The sequence below is a fragment of the Talpa europaea genome, assembly GCF_964194135.1.
Source record: "Talpa europaea genome assembly, chromosome: 11".
NCBI classification, from domain to species: Eukaryota; Metazoa; Chordata; class Mammalia; order Eulipotyphla; family Talpidae; genus Talpa; species Talpa europaea.
The window spans coordinates 65356066-65365891 of record NC_140078.1 but is presented as its reverse complement, the minus strand read 5'-3'; positions in this window follow the sequence as shown (position 1 = coordinate 65365891).

The following is a 9826-nucleotide window of genomic DNA, read 5'->3' as shown; positions in this document are numbered from 1 at the left end:
GAGATACATGCACACCTACATTCATGGCAGCATTTTCAACAATCAAGTTACAGAAACAACCAAAGCATCCATCAATAGATGAAAGGATAAAAGAAGATGTGGTTCTGCCTTGCTGAATGATAGGATATGTTCTGTGCAATGCATTAATAGAAGATTTCAGTACTGTGCATCACAATCACAGAGTGTTCTTACACAAACCTAGATGGTTCAGCCTACTACAGACACCTATGTTATAAATAGGGAACACAAGCACATACATGGCTTATCATTGATGAAATCATCATTGGGCAACACAAGACTATACAGTGACTTCACAATGGAATACTTCTGAGTTATAAAAAGAAGGTAACATTTTACTATTTGTTACTACATGGGTGAACCTGGAGAGAATTAAGCTAAGTGAATTAAGTCAGACAGAAAAGATACATATTGAATGATTTCACTTATATGTGGGAGATGAACCAAAAAAAAAACAAAAACAAACTCTTAGGTTGTAATAACAAAATGGATGCTACCTGGTGGTGCAAGGAGTTAAGTCTCAGGACTATCAAGCTAGCAGCAGCCACTGCAGCACGAGTTCAATCCCCGGCCAGGTTGCTGGCCCACATGGCGCAGCAGACCTCTCTTGTCTTGCCTAATGCTCCCCTCAGCAGTGTATTTCAGTTAATCTGCCTGTTCTGTTCCCCACTCTGTCTCTGGTGAATCCTCTCATTTCCTGCCCCTCGCATCATTGGGCTGCACCCTAGCTCTTGTATGCATAAATAAAAAAGATAAATCTTTTTAAAAATATAAATAAAAATAAAAACAAAATGGTGGTTACTAACGGAAAAAAGAACAGGAAAATGAGAAAATTGCTAAAGGGTATCAACTATATGGTGGTGCATGGAAAGTAGACTTTCTTTTTTTAAAAAGATTTATTTATTTATGCATACAAGAACGGGGGTACAGGCCAGAGGTGTGAGGGGTGAGAGGATTCACCGGAGACAGTGGGGAACAGAACAGGCAGATTGACTGAAATACACCGCTGAGGGGAGCAGCGGGGGAGTCAGGAGATCTGCTGTGCCATGTGGGTTGCTCCCTGGCTGGGGATCAAACTCGTGCTGCAGTGGCCGCAGTAAGCTTCATAGGTTGCGCCACCAGGGAGGCCCGAAACTAGACTTTTTGATGTCAATCATAATTTAGTATATATAAATGTTGATTACAATGCTATGCACCTGAAACCTGTTGATTACAATGCTATGCACCTGAAACCTGTATGTTAAGCCAATTTTAATTCAGTATTTTTTAAGTTAATATGTCTTAACTCCCTTAAAAAAACACATTAAACAGACAGTCTAGTGAATTATCAATACAAATATTCTATATTCTTCCCCCCCTCAAAATTCCATTTCAACTATTTAAAATAAAGCTTAGATCTTTGTTCACCTTTAAATATCTTATTTCAAATGTCCTTTCCATAATATTACCTGGTTAAAAGATTTGCAAAAATAGATCTTTACCAAAAATGCAACCTAGCGTCTTAGTACCTCCCAGTGGCTCTGAAAAGATACGCAACTAATTATTTTATTTTTTTTTCTAATATGTCTTTAGGGGAATTAGTCAAGTTTAAATAGGGTAATTGGTAGGTTTATGGTTGCAATTTACATGAATTATAGAAACATAACACCAGACATTTACCTAATTGGAGAAAATGTGGTGTTCAGTTACTTATGTAGAGATATTCAACTTGTGGTTTGTGCTATTTGGTGATTAGTCCATTCTCTTGAGACTTGAAGTGTGCGTCTCTGGGAACACATATGGTAATACATTCAAAAATTACTGTCAGAGCTAGTCATGCTAAGTCTCTCCCATGTACATAGGATGTACACATGCTATTATCAAATCTCTATATAGTTTTCTCCCTAAAAAAATTCACTTTCATTTTACTTCTCAAAAACTCAAAATATATATTAAATATATAAAATACTATTCATGTATTTTCTTTAATAAAATAGTATTAAAATGATATAACTCCATGAATCCTTTATATTTATCCACATCCCATTAGAGATGCTGATCGCTTACATTCACCATTATGTGCAGATTTTGTAAATGTTAACAAGTCCTTTCCCCCATTTTTTTTTTTTTTTTTTTTTTTTTGTGTATAGAAGAACTGGGTTGTACACCAGAGGTACGGGGAGCGGAGGATGGGAGCGGGGTTGGGGTTGGAGCAGATTTGACAGAGACAGAGTGGGGAGCAAAACAGGAGGATCTACTGAAATTACAGGAGGATGAGGGGAGCAGCCGGCAAGACAGGAGAGGTCTGCTGTGCCATGTGAGTTAGCTTCCTGGCAGGGGATCTAACTCAGGCCACAGTGGTGATAAACCTGAGACTTAACCCCTAGGCCACTAGGCCCCCAATTTTCTTGATTTGTCAATCATTTACACAACTATATATTATTCAGATTACAACTTCCTACCTTCATATGTGCACTTGCTTCTCTCACCCGCCACCAAAGCTCTAGTATCAATAGCTAATCACCTCCTCTCCCCAATCCCCTCTGGTAACGATTATATTTTTCACAGAGCATAATAATTATTTTTTATTGTGTTTTCCCAGTGTGTTTTCTTTGGTTGTTTATATTATGCAAGTGAATGAAAACATCTGGTAACTGTCTTTCATTTTCTAACTTATTTCACTTAACAAAATCACTTCATGATCCACTCATTTTTTTATTGCAAAAGTCACTTTTTCATCTTTTTTAATAGCTGAATAACATTCCATTAAGTATATATTCCACAATTTCTTTATCCAGTCATCTGTTAACGAACATTTAAGTTGGCTCCATGGCTTGGCTATTGTGAATAATGCTGTTACGGACATACGAGTATATAAATCTTTTCATATTAGTGTTTTCATATTCTTTGGGTAAATACCTAACAGTGGTACTGCTGGATCATATGGTATTCCCATTATTATTTTTTTTTTAGAAGTCTTCATACCATTTTCCATGGAGGCTACAACAATTCATATTCCCACCAACAATGGATGAGTCTCCACATCCTCGACACCTTTTGTGTTTCCAGTCTTTTTGATAGAGCGCATTTTGATAGGGGTGAGGTGAAAACTCATTGTGGTTTTGATTTGCTAAATACTAACAATTCTTCACACTTCCGTCAATCTGCTACCATTTGCCCTATGGTTCTCAGTTGAGTTTATTTTTCCCTATCAATATAATAAGCAAAGTAAACTAATACCATCAAATTTTTCCAAATATTTCTTACACGAAGTATGAAAATACTATTTTTTAAAAGTATATTAGACAGAACTTAGATTCTTAGAGAACTATACACAAGAGGTATTAGCCCAGATATTTAAGCTCCTTTAATTATTTAAGCACAATTCTATGTCCCTATTTCCTTTGCAGGATGTTTGGCAGTGGAGTCAGTGCAAGAACCTAATCTATGACTGTACAGTGGGGAAAGGGCAGTCTCTTTAATAAATGGTGGTGGGGGCCTCCCCGGTGGCGCAGCGGTTGAGTGCTGGGTTGCGAGGCTTCCTACAGGCTCTGCAGCACTGGTTCGATCCCCGGCTGCTCCCTGGCCACCAGAGGAGGGTCCCACATGGCACACAGACCTCTTCTGCCAACCGCTGCTCCCTCAGCAGTGTACTTCGGTCCTTCTGCCTGCTCTGCTCCCCGCTCTGACTCTGGTGAATTCTCTCACCCTTCCCCGCTTCTGACTGTACCCAGTGCTTGTATGAATGAATGGATAAATCTTTTTAAAAAAATAAAATAAAATAAATGGTGGTGGGCTAATTGGAAAGTCAAACATAAAAGGATGAAGTTGGTTCACTCACTACCCCAAACATGAAAATAAATTCCAAATTGATTCAAGAATTAGATATACGACCTGCAACAATACACAGGGGGAAAAATGGTGATTCATTCCATGAGATCAACCATAAAGATATTTTTAGTTGCCTGATCAAGGGGATATATACAAATTGGATTACTTTAAGTTAAAAAGCTTCTATATAGTGGGGGGGAGGGAGATAATTAAAGAGAAATGGGAGAAAATATTTGCACAATATGTAACTAGTAAGGGATTATGATCTAAGACATATAAAGACAGAGAAAAATATAAAATTCAACAATAAAAAATAAACAACCCAATTAATAGGTGGGCAGCAGATGTGAGTGGACAGTTCGCCAAGAGGATATCCAGAAGGCTATAAGACAAATGAAAAAATGTTCAGTGTTGCTTCTAATGAGAGATATACAGGTTAAAACGAGAAGACCACAGGATTTGAAATGAAATGAAGGATCACAAAAGAATAAAAGCAGATAAGAAGAATGAATGATTTAAGGTTTTTTTTCTTTCTATTCCAAGACTAGATTCAGGTAATCTGGTGTGCCAAAATTAGACAAGTAACATTTAAATACACAATATTCTTTTTATTATAAAAATAACTGTTTAGAAAATAAAATCTTAATCAATTACTTGCAGAATGTCTGAAATCTCTTTAAAACTCTAGGTTCTGCAAAAAAAAAACTTAAATACTGGACTAGTGAATGTTAAATTTAACACACTTTACAATTCTTACCACTACTCTCTTTTCAGGAGTATGTATACAAACATTCCAGTAGAGGGCAGCAAAACTTTATTAAGTCATTTTTTTAAACCCTACCAGTTTTTCCATATTGCTTAACAATGTTTTTTATACGTTTAGCACATTTATGTGACCATATGATTCATATGTATGAAAATATAATAGATTTATCTTAAATATTTTAACTAGTGTATAGTAACCATGGGATTGCAGGATTTATGTTTAGTCAGGACAGAATTCTTTGCAGAGATCTGAGACTATCCAAGGCAATAAATAGCAAGAGACAACATAGGTGGATCACACTTTCTAATGGGGTCATTGCTGGTAGTTTGCCAACTCTTTTACAAAGACTCATTGTTTATAAAGTACATGGAATTCTTTTAAAACACACACACACACACACACAAACAACAATCATGTTCTAACTATGCACCTGAATTTCCTCTTTTGCAAAATGGAGATGATATTTGTACCTACTCCTCAAAGGACTGTTGTACAGATTAAATACAAAGTGAATGGAACATTAAGTGTCTTTTTTGTAATTATGGCAAGCTACATATAAAATTTACAATCTCAACTATTGTTAAGTGTATTGTTCAATAGAGCTAGTGCCTTCATATTACATGCAACCAATCCTCAGAATTCTTTTTTATCTTGCAAAACTGAAATTAATATTTTTTCTTTACAATTTAAAATTTTTAAAATTTTTTTATTTTGCATAGGCCAAATAAAAATTTTAAAACAGCTACTAAATGTGAAAATATCAACATTTAGGAAAGAAATGGGAGATTTTAAAAAAAGGAAAAAAATAGACAATCCAGAAATGAAAAATGTAGTACAGGAAATGAAAGTTTCTCTAGATGGCATAAGATTATACACTGTTTAAAAAAACAAAAACAAAAACAAAAACAAAAAACAACAAATCAGTGAAATTTAAGAACTAGCAATAGAGTATAAAATATCATGCATGACTTTTTTAAGGATTGAAAAAAACTGAACAGAGCCTGCGTGATCTATTGAAGAATATATAGTGGTCTATGAACATGCATGTAACTGGAGTCCCAAAAGGTAACGGGGGTTACAAAAAAAAAATGAAGAAATAATGTTCTCTAAATTTTGTAAAAGTTATAAACTCAGAAATTCCAGAAACTCAGTGAACACCAAGAAAGATAATCACACTCACAGATAAAGCCACACCAAGTCACAGCAAAATCAAACTGTTGGTAAACAATGACTAACAGAAAATCCTAACAGGAGCAAAAACAAAACAAAAACCAACCAACCAAAAAAAAAAACCACCTTCTCTATAGAAGAAAGAATAACCACAAGCTTCTGATCAGAACTATCAAACCAGAAGAAAATGAATGAGTTTTTTAAAGATTTATTTATGCATACAAGAGCTAGGGTACAGGCTAGAGAATCGTGGGGTGAGAGGATCCACCAGAGACAGAATGAGGAGCAGAACAGGCAGACTGACTGAAATGCATTGCTGAGGGGAGCAGCGGGCAAGACAGGAGAGGTCTGCTTTGCCATGTGGGTTTCTCCGTGGCCAGCCTAGGATTGAACTCATGCTGCAGAGGCTGTAGATTGCTTCATAGTGTGGTACTTAACCCCTTGTGCCACCAAGGAAGACTTGAATGAGATTTTTAAAGAGCTGAAGAGAAAAAATTGTCATACTAGATTTCTATATCCAATGAAAATATTTTCTTTTTAAAGATTTATTTATTTATTTATACATACATACATACATACATACAAGCACTGGGCACAGTCAGAAGCGCAGGAGGGTGAGAGAATTCACCAGAGCCAGATTGGGGAACAGAACAGGCAGATGGACGAAACACACTGCAGAGGGGAGCAGCTGGTACGGCAGGAGAGGTCTGCGGGCCATGTGGGACCCTCGCTGGTGGCCGGGGATTGAGCCAGCCCTGCAGAGGCTGCAGGCAGCTTCGTAACCCAGCTCTCAACTGCTGGGCCACCAGGGGAGGCCCCAATGAAAATATTTTTTAGGAATTAAGACAGAAAAGAATTTTCTTAACAAAAACTGAGGGAATCTGGTGGCTTATAATGTACGGAAGCAATTATTTAACAACAGTAGCACAAAGAATGGGAAAAAGAATGGAAGTATACTTGTATCAGGGTCTTACATTACACACAAAAGAATACAAGGTTATTGAATATAGAGAATGATAAGACTGAAGATGAGACTGGGATAAAATCACTGAGGAGCTAAAGGAAAACTTGGAGCTGTTGGTGAAAAAACTGTTGGAGTTGCACCTCAGCAGGGAGTGTAACCACCGGGGGGGGGGGGGGGGGGGGAATGCCACTGTGAAGACAGGCACTGGTTTTGGACTATGACTTATTTTCTCATTTACCTTTAAAGTAAGAATGTAGCCATCAGCTGTTTGTTTTGATGTGCACTGGGAGCGGCCTACCCAGCTGGTTGTCAATATGACATCCAGGCTCCATATGGAAAATAAGTCAAAGAACAGAAGCAGTGACTTATTTCGAAGAAGATCCCAGTGGGAGATGAGAAGTCTTTTTTCCTCAGGAGTAAGAAGTGCCCTGGACATTCTGCTGTAGCAGTGTTACCGGTAATGCTTTACACTGTGTTCATGTGTTTGAACCATGTCTGTTTCTTTTTTTATATTTTCTCTCTGGAAATGGCAAGGTAGTGATCTTAAAAACAAACAAAAATAGGCAAAAAGCACTAAGAAAATAAATAATAAACCAAAAGGGGAGATGAAATGGAATATTAAATTTACTAAATCCTGGGCCTCCCTGGTGGCAGAAGGGTTTAAGCACCATACTATGAAGTGGTCCACAGACTCTGCAGCACGAGTTCGATCCCCAGCCCACTAGGGAGCAACCCACATGGCACAGCAGATCTCTCCTGACTCACCTGCTGCTCCCCTCAGCAGTGTATTTCAGTCAGTCTGCCTATTCTGTTCCCCATTCTGTCTCTGGTGGATCCTCTCACCCCCGGCATCTCTGGCCTGTACCCCAGCTCTTTCTTGTATGCATAAATAATCTTTAAAAAAAATAAAATATACTAAATCCAAAAGGAGGTAAAAAAACAAACCAGTAACAAATGGGACATAAAGCAAATAGCAAGATGGAAGACATTTAATGAATTATACTGTTAACTACATTAAATATAATCAATATAAAACCTGCAATGTAAAGACAAAGACTTTATTAAAATAAAGCAAGATCTATATATATGCTACCTGCAAAAAGCTTATTTAAATATAAAGACAGATAAAAAGATAATGATGACAATCAATAGTTAGCACTACTTATTAAAAGAAAGCTGCAGTGATTAAAAGAAAGCTGGAATGATTACATTAATATTAGAGACTTTAGAATGAAGACTAATACATCCATAATGATTAAAGGATACATTCATCAAAAAGATCTAATCTAAATGTGTTTGCACCTGAGAGTAAAGCTTCAAAAAGAATACACAAAACTGATAGAACTGAAAGGAGAATTAGACAAATCCAAAATTATACTTGGAAATTTTACTATTTCTCTTTAATTGATATAAAAGTTAGACACGAAATCAATGGTAATATAGAAGACTTAGGCAGCACTCTAAACCAACTCCACTGATCTGACATCTTGCCCAAAAGAGAATACACATTCACTTAAAATTCAAATGAAATAAAAAAAATTCAAATGAAATAGTCACCAAAATAGAACTATAAATCTTTTAAAAAATTGAAAAAAAAATCAACAAAAACCTCTCAGTAAATCAGGTGTAGTGATATAACTTACTTGACCTGACATAGGACATATTCAAAGAAATAAATGTGTGGGCAGAATGTACATTGATTGAAAGACATTATTCAAATGCCAATTCTCCACCACCTCAAATGATCTCTATAATCAACACCAGTCAATAATGCAATACCAGTCAAAGTCTCAACAGCCTTTTCTGTAAAGTACATTACTCTGAAATGTATTTGGATGTATTTGAAAAACAAGGAAAAAAATAGTATTTATATTACATAATTTCATGAAGTGCTATAAAGCTACAATAACCAAGACGGTGTGGAATTGGTGTAAAGACAGACATCTAGAGCAATAAAACAAAACAGTTAGAAATAAATCTACATATGGGCCTCTCCTTGTGGTGCAGGTGGTTGAGCGCTGCACTGTGAAGCTGTCCGTAAGCCTCTGCAGTGCCTGTTAGATCCCAGCCAGTGGGCGAGGGTCCCACATGGTGCGGCAGACCTCTCCTGTCTCGCCCGCTGCTCCCCTCAGCAGTGTATTTCATAAGTCTGCCTGTTCTGCTCCCCGCTCTGTCTCTGGTGAATCCTCTCACCCTCCCGCGCATCTGGCCTGTACCCCAATTCTTGTATAAATAAATAAATCTTAAAAAAAAAAAAAGAAATAGATCCATACAAACTGGTCACTGATTTTCAAGGTAATATATTGGTGGGAAAAAATAGAATCTTTTCTACAACTGGTCCCAGAAAAATTGCATATCTGTATGGAAAAAAATAACCTTGACCCTTTCCACTAATCAATCACAAAAATTTTCATCACCTTGGGGTAGGTAAGGATTTCTTACATGGGATACACCAAATATACAGCATAAAAGGAAAAAAAAAGATTAATTGGAATTCATCAAAATTAAAAACTTCTCTTTGAAAGGTACTGTTTTTGTGTTTTTGTTTTTTTTAAAGATTTATTTATACAAGCACTGGGTACAGTCAGAAGCGCGGGAGGTGAGAAGATTCACCAGAGCCAGAGCGGGGAGCACAACAGGCAGACTTCTGAAATACACTGCTGAGGGGAGCAGTGGACACGCCATGTGGGACCCTCGCCAGCAGGTGGGGATCAAACCGGCGCTGCAGAGGCTGCGGGCAGCTTCGCAGCCCAGTTCTCAACCACTGCGCCACCAGGGAGGCCCTGAAAAGTACTGTTAAGTGAACCAAAAGATACATCACAGAATGGGAGAAAATATTTGCAAAGCAAAAACTGGATAAAGCACCTTCCGAACTCCATAATGAGAAGATAAACAACCCTACAAAAAGTGGTGAGAATGTGTGAATACCTCCCAAAAGTAGATACGGGGATGACTGATAAAATACATGAACAGAATCTCAACATTGTTACTTGTCAGCAAAACACAGTTAAAACTACTATACGATAGGGTTTTCATACACCTAGAATGATGAGAGGGAGACTAATAGCCAAATAACAAGCTTTTGGGAGAATGTAGAA